The sequence below is a fragment of the Chiloscyllium punctatum genome, chromosome 25 (genome assembly GCF_047496795.1).
Source record: "Chiloscyllium punctatum isolate Juve2018m chromosome 25, sChiPun1.3, whole genome shotgun sequence".
NCBI classification, from domain to species: Eukaryota; Metazoa; Chordata; class Chondrichthyes; order Orectolobiformes; family Hemiscylliidae; genus Chiloscyllium; species Chiloscyllium punctatum.
Window position 1 is genome coordinate 62379041 of NC_092763.1, and position 16906 is coordinate 62395946.

General features: G+C 41.8%; 1 protein-coding gene across 9 annotated transcripts in view; it reads left to right on the forward strand.

Annotated features, from left to right (window-relative positions):
- The window catches only part of acsl4a (acyl-CoA synthetase long chain family member 4a), an 85235-nt gene that overhangs the window by 23853 nt on the left and 44476 nt on the right, over positions 1 to 16906 (forward strand). For 4 of the 9 annotated variants that reach the window (XM_072595391.1, XM_072595390.1, XM_072595393.1 and 1 more), the window contains one exon: positions 9008 to 9097. The exons of 4 other annotated variants lie outside the window; for them this stretch is intronic. The gene's annotated coding sequence lies outside the window, so the exon portion shown is untranslated. Of the gene's footprint in view, positions 1 to 9007; positions 9104 to 16906 lie in introns of all 9 variants that reach the window. One more of the 9 variants, XM_072595392.1, reaches the window with a different exon arrangement.

A 16906-nucleotide genomic window follows, 5' to 3' on the forward strand; every position in this document is an offset into this window, starting at 1 on the left:
ACCATTTTTAAAGCCAGTCATGCACAAGTTGGGAGCTGCCTTTTTTATGTAGTGCAGTGAGTGATGGGAATGGTAACGAAACACTTCTGAAGGCCCGCAGCTGGCATGGTGGCATATTATTGCACGCACCAGCTCCTATTCTTAAAACATATTGCTGTTTCACATTTGATGCCTGTCTGATCCCACAGCTGTTGCGATGGGAGTTACATGAGTCAAACTACACAGTTTCCCTGCCCTTAGTGCCATGCCATCTTCAAATTTGTCTGAGGAATTGCTATATTTTCCTTAATGTCTGGTGTTCACTGTTCAATGTGGGAGTGCCGCACGCCAGCAATGCATTCAAGCAGTTGAAAACCTTCACTCAATGGCAGCAGCAACAACAAAGATATTAAACAGTAGAAAACGCTGCACTTACTTCCAGGTTACAGACAGGGAAGCTGTTTGAGCAACAATAGTTTTACAGTCAGTGAGTGATTGTGACACAGTGGCCGCAATGACAATATTCCCCCATGCGGCTGGCTATGTCGGTCACTGTTTCAATGTCTCCGTGCGGGAAATATCCGAAATACAACAGGTTCTAACATTTTTGTGAGCAATCGGCATTCGCATCACAAAAACAAAGATTTAGGATAGTCTTCCATAGTAGTGGGGAACAAGGAGGGCTGTGGAGTGCCTTCACGTGTGCCTTTTGGTATAAGGCAATTTAATTGAGTGTACACACCACAAACCATGACGAGCAAATGGAGGAGGAGCATGAGTGCAGTGGGATTGCTGATGGCTTCTCTTACCCACCCCCATCCCAACACTGTCAACAACTCCACCCTCTCCCCGCCCATCGGAAAAGAATGGCAGCATTGTGTGTTCGAGCATATTGGCGAATACTTACAATTCAAGATGAGAGGAAATCGGCTCTGTGCTCTTGTGTAGCCTAAGGGATTTTGGATTGTATTTGTGAATTGTGACTCGCAGGTCAGAGTTTTGTCACATGTGATTACTTCTGCTTCACAGAGAAGACTCTGATCAGGCTGTAATGGTAAATGTCATGGTCACCATTCCTTGTGGCTAGGATTTGTATCCCATATGGTTGGTCACTGCATGCACCTTGCAAGTATGGTATGTGGAAACATGAAAGCATTGGAGGCGACCATTCAGCCCTCCAGCCCACTCAGCCATTCATCCCAATCATGGCTGATCATCCAACTCAATAGCCTAATCCAGCTTTCTCCCCATAACCTTTGAACCCATTCACTTAAAGTGCTATATCTCACTGCCTCTTGAATACATTGTGTGCTTTGGCATCAACTATTTCCTGTGGTGATGAATTCCAAATGCTCACCACTCTTGGGTGAAGAAATATCTCCTCGTCTCCATCCTAAACAATCCGCCCCAAATCCTCTGGTTCTGAATACACCCACCATTGGGAATGTTCTCCCAACATCTACCCTGTCGAGACCTGTTAGAATTTTATAAGTCTCTGAGACCCCCACCCCCATCAAATCATCTGAACTCCATCAAGAGCAAGAGTATGATTACAGATACCTTCAGCCTGAACTGTGTCAATGTCTGATTAATGCAAATATCCCTTGAGCCTCACAAGTAGAGTCCAAATGCTAAAACAGAGCCCATTTTCCCCCTCCTGCTCCAAGTGTAGTTGCAGCTATTTTCCATTTTGCATATTCATTGTGCGTAGGAGGATAGAGGGCAGCACTGATTGCACTTGGCAGAGTGAGTCTAGTAATGGAGCCCCCTCTGAGCATTAAGCCTTCATGTTCCCTTCTTCCTGGCATGCCCTGCTGAGCTTTTATTATATATCTTAAATTTGTCTTCATCTCCAAACCATTTTCCTGTGCTGTACTATTGTTGCTCATCCTCTGTTGAGTTAGGTCCAGTTATTATCCCCTCTGCATCCCTGTGTTGCTGCCTCGAATCCCCACAATTGATTTTCCCAACTTGCCCATCACAGTAGCAGCACCTGACTTAAATCCCTAGACATTCACTGAGCATAAGCCTGATTGTGGCCTGGCCCGGCCCAGCACCTGCACCAGTTTTGGAAGGACGGCACTGATTAATGAGTGACTAGGCCCCCAAACGATTAGGTTAGATTCCCTACAGTGTGAAAACAGTCTATTTGGCCCATCAAGTCCACAATGACCTTCCAAACAGCATTCTACCCAGACCCACCTCACTATGCTATCCCTGTAACCGTGTTTCCCATGGCTAATCCACCTAACCTAAATGTCCCTGGATACCATGGCCATACAGTACAGAACAGACCTTTTTCAGTTCAACCAGTCCATGCCAACCATTATTCCAAACTAAACTAGTCCCACCTGCCTGTGCTTGGCCTATTTCTGTCTAGACATTTCTTATTCAGAAACTTATCCAAATGTCTTTTAAACCTGCATCCAGCATTTCCTCTGGCAGTTCATTCCACACAGTTTAAAAAGGAAATCCCAAAACTTGTTCAACTCCCTCATGGCGACTGGTGGAACTTTTTAATTCAACTAGTCAAGATTTGTAATTGAAACCTAGTGTCAGTAATGGTGCCATGAAATATCATCAATTGTCGCTAAAAACTAGCTGGTTCCCTCAGAAGGGAATCTGCCATCCTTACTTGATCTGGTCTACATATGACTAGACCCACAGCCATGCAGTTGACTCTTGCCTGCCCTCTGGAATGACCTAGGAAATTACTTCATTTCTTGGCAGTTGAGGATTGACCCTAAATACTGACCTCGCCAGTGATGCAAGTATCCCATGGTAGAATTTAAGAAAAAAGAAAACTGACAGCAGTGTGGCCTACCTCACCACCTTCATCCAACATAACCTGAGGGCTCTGATGCTCCTCAACATTCCATCAAAGCTGCCATCTGACAAACAACTCCCAAGATCTTTCATCTCTGATTCTACTGGAATGCTCATTCCACATGTTAATCACTGGATGTCTAGGAATTTCTTCAGAATCTGGCTGGTTTCAACCTGTTTCCCCTCGTTCTGCCTTTATGGTTTAGTTTTAGCTTTGGATTGCAGATAAAAATCTGCAGTTCTGATGTGAGTCAAAGATTAACCGTTTCCTAATGAAGTCAGATAAGTACAAAATTTTCATTCCCCCCCCCCCCCCAACTTCAACTGATCTCTGTTAGTGATCAGGCCTCTTGAGAACCATAGTTGTGTTTGACTAAACCCTGTACTCGAGTAGGGATTTAACCAATAAACAACCAGCTTGAACATTCCTGCCTTGTAGTGAACATCATGTTTCACTTCTTCTGTTTTGCCTAGCACCTGCTGCCACGTGAACTCTGCACTTTGGCTGCTGGTTGCCCATTATTTTTTCCCAGCACGCAGCGTTACAAACCAGTGGAAATAAAATTTTGGTGCTCCCCTCACCTACATATTTTAATGGTTTTAAGAGCATTGCCAGCAGTTGGCTGCCACATTAGTATCCCCACATCTGAAAATGATTCTGTTTTTATAGGCCGCACATGTTTGGACTGAATGTTAATTTTTTAACGAAATTACGGCTTCAGGTTGTCAACGTCTGTCTTGAATTAAAAAAGCTATTTGTAGTAGCACTGACCTGAGTCAGAGATGTGCAACACAGGCACAGACCCTTCAGTCCAACTCGAACGGATATCCCAACCCAATCTAGTCCCACCTGCCAGCACCTGGTCCATATCCCTCCAAACCCATCCTATTCATATACCCATCCAGATGTCTTTCAAATGTTGAAACTGTACTAGCCTCCACCACTTCCTCTGGCAGCTCATTCCATACACGTACCACCCTCTGTGTGAAAAAGTTGCCCTTTGGGTCTATTTTATCTTTCCCCTCTCACCCTAAATCCTCTAGTTCTGGACTCCCTCCCCCCACCCCCCACCCCACGGAAAAGACTGTCTATCCTATCCGTGCACCTCATGATTTTATAAAACTCTATAAGGTCGCCCCTCAGCCTCCGATGCTCCAGGGAAAACAGCCCCAGCCTGTTCAACCCCTCTCTATAGCTCAATTTCTCCAACCCTGGCAACATCCTTGTAAATCTTTTCTGAACCCTTTCAAGTTTCACAACATCTTTCCAATAGGAAGAAGACCAGAATTACACACAATATTCCAACAGTGGCCTAACCAATGTACTGAACAGCCATAACATGACCTCCCAACTCCTATACTCCATACTTTGACCAATAAAGGAACCCATAAATAGATCTTGATCCAGTGCAATTGTGTTGTGTACTGCTTTCTTTTGGAGTACTGCTTTATTACATGTTTATTTTTTGGTAGAAGGAATGAGGTATTTTGTTTTGATTGGGTTAACATGCTTGTTTCCTTTGCACTGTAGTGTAAAGGAAATCAGTACTTCCAAACAATTTGTCTATCTTGTCTAATTTGGCTTACAGTTTTCACTTACTGTGGGTATTAAGTAGGATGTTCTACATCTGTTGTAAACCATTCCTGACTTGCCAATTTACAAAGTGTGGCTTTTTGTTTTAAAATTGCGACTGTTTGGCTCATTTCACTGTGAATGTTAAGCTTGTCAAAGCTAACCTCCACCTTCCAGGTTACCTTCTCCTCACGGAGTGCAGCAGCTTGACTGGTTAGTTAAGCTGTTAAAGGTTGGGTGTGGATTTCAGTCATTGGCATGAAGCTATACTGGTATATTCACAACAACATTCCAACCTGTGACAGGATGTGGTCAGGATTTGATCATTGACCCTCATGAACAAGTTTCCAGGCAACTTCCAACCCAATCCCATATCAGATGAATTTTTAAAGCCTTACCATGATTGACCTTCACTGCCTGTTGACAGACCTTTTTCATCTGAAGGTATGAGCTAGGAGGTAAAACTCCAGTTAAGGCTGAAAGATATTAATCTGGCTCCAATCTGCATGTTCAGAGAAGGATCTCATTGTGTTTGAGTAGGCTGCTGAGGCTGTGGAATTGGAAATGGCTGGATTTGGATGAGTAAATCACTAGTGCATTTTAAATCCTTTCTCACCTGGTTTCGGCTGACTCAGGTAGGGTTGAAATCCTTCCCTTGGTGAGAATATGTATCGGGTATGACCTTGAGATTAAGGTTCAACCCTTCTGCATGGTACTGGAGTTTGAGTCCGTTGGGGTTGATTTGGTTGAGGTTCGAGTCCTCTGTGCTATATTGTGGGGGGGGGGGGGGGGGTGATTTGTGGTTCGAGCCCTCTGCACGGTACTGGGGTGGATTTGGTTGAAGTTAGAGTCCTCTGTGATATTGGGGATCAAGTCTACTGCATGGGTTTAAGAGTGATTAGAGTCCTTCGTGCTGTGCTGGGATTCGAACTGTATTTAAGTGGGATTCAAGCCCCCGTGAGGAGTAAAGTGAGAAAGGGGTTAAAGTCCCCTAATGGTGAAATTTGAGGCTCTGTGAGTCTTCCTTCTGGAGGGAAGGGAGTGGCTTGGATTGCGGCGCCATGTGGTCCGCTGCGAGGGTTTTCTCTTTTCTTATAAGGGTAATTTCAGTGAGAGGATGGAAAAAAAATGAGAACGCTGAAATAAAGATATTACTAATACTTGGGTTGAAACTTTCCACTTTCAATGTAAATTGTGTCAAGCTGAGAGTGTTTGATGTTTGAAAATTTTGGTTTGTTAAAATACTGGTTCAGAAAATCCTTTTAAGTGACTTTTTTTTGTTTTGTTTTGAATTGAGATCCTGATTAAAACCATGTGTTTTGGGGGCTATGTAATGGGGCAGATTTTGTTTTAACATTGAAATTGTACAAGATTGTCATTTATGAAATTATCAAACTTGTAACCTTAAAACAAATTGAGTGCCTTGAGCCCCTGATTTGTTTGAAATTCTACTATGCCTGTCTCAAAAGGAACAGTGGTCATGCTTTAACCAGATGAGAGTATTGTATTATAATATCTTTGCTGCTGTGTTTTTAATGCAGAGTGTTCACAAAAAGAAGAGTGCATTTTGAGTTTGATGTTTTGTTAAGATTTTCTAGAGAATATCAGAACTTGAGGCTGAGCTGTTTAAATTCTGTTAATTATTGTTAAGACTTCATTGGCTCCCTTCATATTGCAAATTCAAGAATGTTGATTTCTACCAAAATTGCCACTGTAATTTCATCTGTTTTATTTGGGAAGTTTCATTTGGAGAAAATATTTTAAATATTCTTTTGTTTCCCATGAATATTTGAGATTTAAATCTGAACTGAAACTGCCTCTTCAATTGCTAAAGCACAGGAAACATTTTGTTGTTTTCTTGCTGATTCAGACTTTGGAGATATTTTTCACGATAGGTTTCACATTAGCCAAATATCAATTTGTTAAAAGAAAACAATTATTGAATAACCCAAATGAGATACCTGAGGGTTTGACTTTAGGACCATGGATTGTTGTTTGTAATTGACTGAATTATTTTGGCAGTAGATTTTGGAAGTTTATGGATTGTATAAAACTTGATAATGCCATAAATAGTGAACATAGTAACAGACAAGAATTCAAAGAACGTTGAAATAGGCAGACACAATTTATTGCAGTTAAATGTGTGACTGTCTTCATACTGATAAACACCTTCTGCAATTGCAGAAGGTGCAACACCTCCCCCTTTACCTCTCCCATGCTCACTATCCAAGGCCCCAAACACTCATTTCAGATTAAGCAGCGTTTCACCTCTACCTCTTTTTCTATTTGGTCTATTGCATTCGTTCCTCCTAAAGTGGTCTCTATATCGGAGAGACACAATGCCGACTGGGTGATCGCTTTGTTGAGCACCTTCGGTCTGTATGCAGTCACTTCCCAGACCTTCCCGTGGCTTGCCACTTCAACACCCAATCCTGCTCCCATACCCACATGTCTGTCCTTGGCCTGCTGCAATGTTCCAGTGAAGCTCAACGCAAACTGGAGGAACAGCATCTCCTCTTCCGACTAGGCACGTTACAGCCTGCCGGTCTCAACATTGAATTTAACAACTTCAGATGATTATCCCATCTCAACCCCTCTGTTTTCATTCTGCTCTAATTTTATTTCATTTATTTTATTTACCTTTTTAAATATTTTTTTCCACTGTTCTGTACCTCTTATTTCTTGATTTTTGTCTCTTTCACTCACTCCCCACTCTTTCATCACCTTTTTCCCCTCCTCTTCCCCTTTGCTACCCTTCTCCCTTGTTTTCCATTTTGCCTCTGCTTCACCCATTTTCCCCCCCCCCCCCCCCATCCCCCACATATTTTGTCACATAACACTGGCTTCAGCCTTAGTCATTCACAGCTCCTAATCTCCCTATAATCTCTCTCTGCACTGTCATTATCACCTCTTTATTGTTACCTTTGCTTCTGGAGCCATGACGAACCTTCTCTCAGCCGAATATAAATACCTCCCTTTTTTTTTAAGCTTTGACAAAGGATCAGTTAGATTGGAAATGTCAGCTCTTTTATCTCCTTACAGATGCTGCCAGACCTGCTGAGATTTTCTAGCATTTTCTCTTTTGGTTTCAGATTCCAGCATCCGCAGTAATTTGCTTTTATCCAGGGAAAGAGCTGAGTTCTGAGTTTTGCAAAACGAGAGGTTCAGCCGAGTATGACTCAGATCAGATAAGAACTTGCAGTTAACAGAGGGGTGTTGGAGGAAAGGGTAATAGGCTAACAAGGTGGAAAAGCATTAATTATGTAGAGCCATTTAACTATATTGGAAACATTCAGTATGTAAGGTCAGTTTAACAAGGTGAAAAGTATTCATTATGTGAAACTAGTTAAGGTTAAGAACATACATTGTGTAACAATAGATGGCTTAATCTTTACTATTGACACTCCCTGATTGTAATGGTTACCCAATCAATATGTATGTCGCCGTATCTGGATGCTCCTCCCTGTAAAATGGCTACATAATTCATTAAGAAACTGCTCTTCCAGAGAAGACTGCAAACTCATGTCTCTGTGCACATGGGCGATCATTCTCTCTCCCTGCGGGGCCTGGAATAAAGATGGAGGAGGTAAAAGTATACTGTGTCGCATAGCATTTTGCTTCAACTGAGTTGGGGAGGGGGGCGTGGAGACCGAGATGACATTGGTATTAACTCTGATCTTCAGTTGGTGACCACACAGAGTTAGCATAAGAGTTTGATAAAATGGTACCTATGTCCCAGCCAAGATTACAAAGTTGCTGGTTATTGTGGCCATGTCTGTATCCTGTTCTCTGAAAAGTTTACAATACAAACCAACTTACTATGCTGAGCCATTTGCCTTGAATGACCTTTTTATTGCATTAATTGAAATAATCAGTTACATTTAGATTTAAACTCCGACCTTGTAACTTGTAGCTTTTTACGCATAAAGCGGTTTTCCTTTATGAAGGCAGGATTTCCCAAAATGAAGCATTTAGTTGTCATGGCAATGTATGAAACAGGAAAGTTAGTTAAGGCACAGAAAGCTTCCACAATTAACAATAAGATGATGAGTAGGCAAGCTGTTTATTATATTCCTTCAGGGATAAAATTTGGCCCGAACTCCAGAGGAAGCTTCCTAGACTTTCCAATGATTAGTGCCTCGGAATCACCTGTATCCCACTGGGAGCCTTGGTTCAGAATCCCATCCAAAATGGCTCCTCCCAACAGTGCAGCCAACCCTGAGCAATGAGTGTGACCGGAAATTTTGTGTTCCAGATTAGAGTGGATTGTGAAACGACAACCTCTAGCTCAGCAGTGGGATTGCATCCAGCTGAGCACAACAGTCCACACATTAAAAAGACAGACTGCATCCTTTGCTACCTTAAAGTCATGCTGATTTTGTTTTCCCGGTCTCTCTGGGCTACTGTATAAAGCATAGAATAACTCCACCAAACTAATTCTGGCATGGTGCCATCCCTACAGTCTGATGTAATATGCCTATTTATGGTGTGTGTTTCAGGAAAATATCTTCAGCAACAACGTGTTCTCATTTAAAATTGTGAATCACTTCCTGTTCAAACTTTCTCCCCTTTCCCCTAGTATGAAATGAGGGCAGTGAGTTCACTCGAGGGGTGTGTTGTATTTTGCAGATGTATAAAAAGAAAGTCTTCGGTCTCTGCTGCATTCCTGACCCCCTCAGCTGGCTGAAAGAGTTGGAGTATAATACTCGTAACCTGCTGGTAAGGGTAATTATTACACTTTGTGTATTTTTCTACGATATGTCAAAGTGTAGTGATGTGGCAAATAAACCTTAAGGCAATAGTCTCTTTTTAAAGTGCATTTAATATTTTTCTGCCCAAATGATCAATCCACCTGAAGACTGCTGTTCAGTGTGCATGGCTGATCTTTTGACTTGTTTGCTACTCTTAGAAAATCCTGTGTATATAATTTTGTATCTGCTTTCGGACAGCAACAGTCTAAGAACAGTTTAATCTGCAAGTCTTTGGCACAGTGCTTTTACCAATATGCACCAACCTCCATCCACACCAAAATGTTACCGAGTTTGTGGGCACTTTTAACAGCGTGTGCTTCAGCATGAATGGAGAGAGGAGTTAGGCTCATGTCTGTACTCCGACTCTGCGTTTGTGTCATGCCACGAAGAATGGGAGTGGAATGAGTCAGCGATTGACAGCTTATTTTTCAGCTTCCTTCCCAGATGAGGGTGGGACCAGTCACCTTCCATTAGGGCTCACTGGAAAGTGGTCACGGCAAGTTTTGAGCATAGGAGCTATTATATGTCCGACTGTGTCCTACCCTGCAATGATTTTGATTGAAGTGATTTACGACATAATCTGTCAGGAATTTGATGACAGTGATGTGGCCATGCACTAATCTTCCTTGTCAATGTTTCTTTCGTGTGGGGGGTGGGGGGAGAATCTTCTCGGCTTTTGCTTGCTGCCTGTTTTATTCTGTGTCCACTGTGCTGGATTAATTGTCTAATACCTGAATACTCGGAACTTATCTATCTAGCAAATGCTTGTCTGGCACCTACTACAAGAACACTTTGCCATTTGAGAACAGGAGGGGGCCTATTAACCTCTGTAGTACCTGATTCTGCAATGATAATACCTTCTCTGAACGGTTGGTTTTAGCAGAAAAACACTGCCGGCTGGGGATAGAGTGCTTTTATTATCAAAGGAAGCGCACAGCCTGTACTTTCTGCTGCTATCAAAACTTAAAGCCAGTGTGGCAAATGTAGCCGTAAGATTTTATTGAGAAAAAGAGGGATAATATTTGATTAGCCTGTTTCAGCAAAAGCTGATGGGAATTTGGAATTTTAGGCTTTTTTAGAGATAGAACTGTATGGGGTTAGGTCATCTCTCTTTTTATTTTAGTATTTTTTTACAGTCTGTGGACTGAAATGAGTCCAGTTTTAAGCACTTGAAAGTGTATCTGCAGCTTTGAAAGCAAGTAATTTATTCATGGCAGGCGTAATGAACAACTGATTGATCAAGTAGGAATTGAAGCTCAGATTGTGGACGATCTTGAGTGAAGGGTGTGTTCTGATGCGGCTCGTTCAGTCAGTCAATGGGATATTTTTTGGTCTGTGAGATTGTGACAGTTGTCAGTGTCAGAGCCTTTGTTGCTTGCCAACAACAGTGTGTTCGGTTCTTGGATGATTGAGCAGCATGGAACTGGAAACCAGTTTTGGAGAGTGAGGAAAAGAACTCTGCAGACTTTCTCCCAGCCCAAAAGCTACCTGCTGCCTCAGTCCAAAACTCCTTCAAAACATGAAGAAGGCAATTACTTTTTCTTCAGTAGTTCCTGCAGGCTGTGACTTATTTGAATTTACAGTCAGAGTCATAGAGATGTACATCATGGAAACAGACCCTTCGGTCCAACCCGTCCATGCCGACCAGATATCCCAATCCAATCTAGTCCCACCTGCCAGCACCCGGCCCATATCCCTCCAAATCCTTCCTATTCATATACCATCCAGATGCCTTTTAAATGTTGCAATTGTACCAGCCTCCACCACATCCTCTGGCAGCTCATTCCATAAACGTACCACCCTCTGTGTAAAAAAAAACGTTGCCCAGTAGGTCTCTTCTATCCTTCCCCTCTCTCACCCTAAACCTATGCCCTCTAGTTCTGGACTCCCTGACTCCAGGGAAAAGACTTTGTCTATTTATCCTATCCATGTCCCTCATAATTTTGTAAACCTCTATAAGGTCACCCTTCAGCCTCCAATGCTCCAGGGGAGACAGCCCCAGCCTGTTCAGCCTCTCCCTATAGCTCAAATCCTCCAACCCTGGCAACATCCTTGTAAATCTTTTCTGAGCCCTTTCAAGTTTCACAACATCTCTCCAATAGGAAGGAGACCAGAATTGCATGCAATATTCCAACAGTGGCCTAACCAATGTCCTGTACAGCCGCAACATGACCTCCCAACACTCCATCAAATTTTCTAATGTAAGCAGCATAAGTGGCTGCTTCAAAACCAGTGGGAATTTCCAGGGTGGGTGCAGAACATACAGGAGATAAGCACAGCATCTTGCCAAGGCTCCTTTTAACAAGATCGTCTAAACCTATAACTGCTAGATGTATAAAGGTCATTGAAGTGATGCACTTTGGGAGAAGTGGCACAATGAATCGCTATAATCTTGATTGTAACCATATACTTTTTGGTTGGTAGCTGGTGGTAATGATTCTGCTACGGTGTTACACACCACATGGACCTCCTTTTTGTTCCTTTATTTGTCTCTTTTTAGCATGGTTTTTCTGCCTTGCCGCCTTATCCCTTTTGTCATTTTGTCTTTCTGACCTTCCACCCTGTCACAGATCTTTCCTGCTTTTGGCTGCTGCACTTAAAAATTGTTTCATTGCTGTCTGCTCCAACTTTGACAAAAGGTCATCCGCAAAAAGCATTAACTCTGTTTCTGCCGTAGATACTGCCCAATCTGAGTGCCTGCAGTATTGTCTGTGTTTATTTCAAGCGTTTCCAGTGCACTCAGTGCTCATGTATAGTACGAGAGTACTCTTTTGAGCATTAAAATACTTAAGTGATAGTTTTGACTAATGCAGACTCATTGGACTGAAGGTCTTTTTCTGTGTTGTAGACATCTGTGACTCTGACAAGAGTGGCAGTGATTGGGTGCCTATTTGCAAATTCTTGAAAGACTTAATGCCAGCCAAGTATATGAAATAGTTGGCTTTCCAATCTCTGAAGTTGAAAGCAAAAGAAGGAAGTCATGCCAAATATTTTATAGGTAACTGATTAGGCTTCACTTGGAAGTATTGTGTGCTGTTCTAATACCCTTTTAGGGAAGAAAACTGCTGTTCCTATCTGGTTTGGCCTAACTTACCTCCAGACCCACAGCAATGTGGTTGATTCTTAACTGCTGTCTGGGCAATTAGACAATAAACAGTGGCCTAGCCAGCGACACCCACATCTGCCAATGAATAAAATTGTGTTCTACAATTCAGGAAGGAAGTTGTGATCTTGAGGAGAGAGGAATTTCAGTCACGTAGAAAGATTGAGGAAGCTAAGGTTGTTGTCCTTGAAGCAAAAAATGTGAAGAAGAAAAAGCTTTGGGCTTTTAATAGGTCAGGTGGAGGGAACCAGGGTTCAGAAAAGAATTCACAGGATGTTGCCGGGATTGGAGAGTTTGAGCTGCAGGGAGAGGTGAAAAGGCTGGGCTTTTTTATCTTAGAGCATCGGAGGTTGAGGGGTGACCTTCTAGTGGTTTATAAAATCATGGGGGGCATGGATAGGATGAATAGCCAAGGTCCTTTTCCCTAAGTGGGGGAGTCAAACTACAGGATATAGGTTTAGGGTGAGAGGGGAAAGATTTAAAAGGGACCTAAAGGGCAACTTTGAGTATGCTGCATGTATAGAATGAGCTGCCAGAGGATATGGTGGAGGCTGGTACAGTGACAACATTTCAAAGGCATCTGGATGGGTATATGAATAGGATGTAAATCCATTTGCCTTTATATGCCATACCTGCATACCCACCTCGACCATTTAAAATGCATCCAGCTGCCTTTTTAAACGTTGCAATTGTAGCAGCCTCCACACTTCCTCTGGCAGTTTGTTCCGTACATGCACCATCCTTTGTGTGAAAATGTTGTCCCTTAGGTCCTTTTTAAATATTTTCCCTCTCACCCTAAACCTATGCCATCTAGTTTTCGACTCTCCCAGCCAAGGGAAAATACCTTGTCTATTTACCTTATCCGTGTCCCACATGGTTTTATAAACATCTATAATATCACCCCTCAACCCATTATAACTTCTGACTTTTATGCTGATATTCACCAATGTACATAGTGCTTGTAGTTGCCTTGTTGTAATGGATATAGCTAATTATGTACACCTTTCCAGTGTGGGTTAAGGGCATCTGGCTCTTCAGCTTGCAAAGATTGCATTATGCTGCAATGATTAAACTTATCAATTACATCAAGACTGTTGAGGCTGTCTGTTGTCACAGGAAAAGAAAATAGATTTTATTGATTTTTTTTAATATCAACTTCTAAGAAAACCAAACCGGATGTAACCTTATCAACATGATTTAAATTACTGAGAGGGCAGCAAATCTCTATAAATCATTAACCTCTTAGTATATGTAAAATACATGGAGCCATCATCTGTGCACTGATTCTGTATGTTTTTTGGAATACTGGTGTTCTCACTAACTTTTGATGCCTTCATGCGAGTGTGCTGGTCACAAAAACATAAATCTAATGTTTTAACCAGTTGCAGTGGTCTGACAGTGTGGCCCCTGTCACTTTTAGGGGTGATCACAAGAGTATGTCGGGTGTCCTTTTGTGATCTCTGGAACTCACTGTAGTTAAGAAACCCTGTAACATTATATCAGTGTGTTCGGAGGTAGAGATTTCAGTTTATTGGCCACTTGTTCACAAATGCTGTCTTTGGCTGTGAACAGGTTGATGTTGAGGTGATGTCTGAATCTGTCTAATGGGAGGTGGGGGAGAGGTGGGTTGCTGGTGTGACAGCAGACTTGCTGCTTGATGCTTGGTGTCATGCCTCATGAGTGAATGCCAGGCTTTTTCATTGTCATATCATCAGTTGAAGCTCCAGTAGGTTTTTTTTAACAATGACTTAGAGTGATAGTTAATTGCAAATGCAGCATTGGATTTTGAAGGAGCACCAAAACAGAGATTTGCTGCTACTCATAAGCCTGAGCTTGTCCTTCCATCACTGTATGGTATTATATTACATAAAACATATGCACTCCTCACCTACTGAGTATTTTCTCCTTTAGGCTATAAAATCAGTTTGCATCTTCATTGAATGACTCATCCAGGAGATCAGACTTTGACTTTGTTTGTGACACTGCAGTTAGAAATCCCTCAATTATTGTGACTCGGGTATGTTCTGTTCATGAGTAATGACTAATTTTTTTGAAAATTTGCATGTAGCAGGAAATTAAAAAGGTATAAGCATGTTGTTATTGAGACAATCTGTCCATATCTTGTTTTCTGCAAGGGCGGGTTGTAACTTGTTATCTTTTCTCGTGACAAACTGTGTAGCACTGAGAGCTCTCTTGACGAAATGCAATATTTCACTATGGAAGGCAATTTTAAAAATATAATTCTGATTTTAAAACAAAGTTTCCCTTTTCTCACTAACTTAATTTTTTAAACCAAAATCTTATACAGTATTATCAACTGGAATGTTATTGAAATCCAGCCGAGATCAAGGACTGTTTCTTTAGCTTAGCTGTGTGGGTAGTTCAGATCTATTATGCATAGTTTGAAATGGCAGTGAAAACTTTACTGTGCATCTTTTGACGGTGCACTGGCTACTGAAACTGACCATGCAAGATTTTCAACACCGATTTTAAGTTTAATTACTCTTCTAACTCCATAGTACTTCTCTTAGAAGAAAATCAGTTTGTGAGCAGTTAATGGTAAGAACACTATTTGCATCCTGGTTGTGGAGTGTAATGGTGCTGACTGCTTCTTATTGCACACTGTCCAGGTGCTAAACTGAGCGATGGAATTCAACATTGACTGACCACTTCTCATTTTGAGAGCAAAGTGCAATAGTGTGAAATATTCAAAAATAGGTGGGAAAGTGCATTTAAACAGCTTATTCTAAGACGAAGCATTGATTGCCATTTGGTTGGAGATGGTTAAGAATTTTGCAGTACGGAAGAAGGGAATTCAGCACATCTCCTCTATACTAGCCCTTGATGTTAAATTCTACATTCAGTACATGTGTTTTCCAAGCCTTTAGTTGCTCATATAATGTGAGGACATCAGAGACCATGTAACCTGTCATTATTATTAATAAGGTAAAAACAAAGGTTTTGAGTAAAGTTTAAAATAAAGAAAGATGTGCCATTTAGAAGAAAATTAATTGTCAGACTGCTTGCAAAAACATTAGATGTTCTAAAAATGATTGTCTTGTTTTTTAAAAATGTGTGGAATTCAAAACACAAACTGATCAGCCATGGTGTTGTTGAATAGTAGAGCTCCAGGCTCATGGGGCCTAATGGCTTACTTCTGTGACTGGATGTCTGTGATCGGTGGTGTTTAACAAGGATCAGTGCTGGGACCCGTGTCTACAATTTGTATAAATGACTTGGATGAAAATGTAGTTGGTCTGATTAATAATTTGCAGACCACACAAAAAATTTGAAGTTGTGGATCGTGAGGAAGGTTGTCAAAGAGTATGGACAGTTGGAAATTTGGGTGGAGAAATGGCATTTTGGGAGGTGAAACGCAAGAGGAAAGTATACAGTAAATGGTAGTAGCCCTAAGAGCATTGATACACAGCGATCTTGGATGCAAGTCCCATAACTCCCTGCAAGTGGATTCGCAAGTAGATCAGGTGGTAAAGAAGGCAGACACAAGTTTGCCTTCATTGTTCAGGATTTTGAGCATAAATTGGCAAGTCATGTTAAAACTGCACAAGACTCCAGGCCATATTTAGAGTATTGTGTACAATTCTGGTTGCTACATCATAGCGAGAATGTGGAGGCTTTGGGGAGGCTGCATAAGCAGTTTGAGAGTGTTGCCTGGATTAGAGTGGATTAGCAATAAGGAAAGTTGGACACACTTGGGCTGTTTTCCCGAAAGTGTTGGAGGCTGAGCAGTGACCTCATAATGTATGAAATAATGAGAGGCATGGATAGGGTGGATAGTTAGTCTTTTTTTCCCAGGGTGAAAATGTCAAATACTAGGGTGCATATGTTTAAGGTGAGAGAGGGCAAGTTTTTAAATGAGATGTGTGAGGGAAGTTTTCCTTAGAGGGTGGTAGAAGCATCATTGAAGAGGAACTCAGATACATGAATAGGCAGGGAATAGTGATCTGGGCACGTGAAGGCAGGTGGGATTAGTTTAGAATGACATCCTGGTCAGCATAGACATGTTGGGCAAAAGGGTCTGTTCCTACACTACTTTTCACATGAAAATATCAGTTTGTTAAATAAGTTGAGTGACAGCACGAGCTCACTTCAACAGTTTAATTTATTTTTACCTTCACGGGGCATGGAAATGTCGATTCTCTGTTTTGTTGATTCCATGGGCCAATGTAATTTATTTCACATCTGATGCTATCATGGCAGCATTGATCAAACACATGATGGTAGCATCAGATGTGAAGATAGCAGTTAGCTCACTTAAAAGTGGGCCTGGGAAATAGGCTTCAACATATGGCTGAGCCATGGGGGTGAGAACATTAACATAGTGATAGGGCAGCAAGGTCCCTCCAGCTCTTATTATCCAGGCAACATATCCAGTATTTTTTGTACCAGAAGTGTTTGTAAATAATCTCTGAGAAATTTCAAACATTCCACATTTCAACTCTGTCACATCTCTCCGCCCCCCTTCCCCCCCCCCCCCCCCCCTTTTTTTGCTGGGACAAATGTGGTTAGGCCTGAGAGACACATTGATTGGCACATCTACATCCTGGGTAACAATTCAAATAGGCAACACAACCTGTACTTGTATAACATATTTCAAGTCCTCATAGTTAGCAATGAGGTGCTACTGTGATGTATGGTTTAAATGCTGAGCAA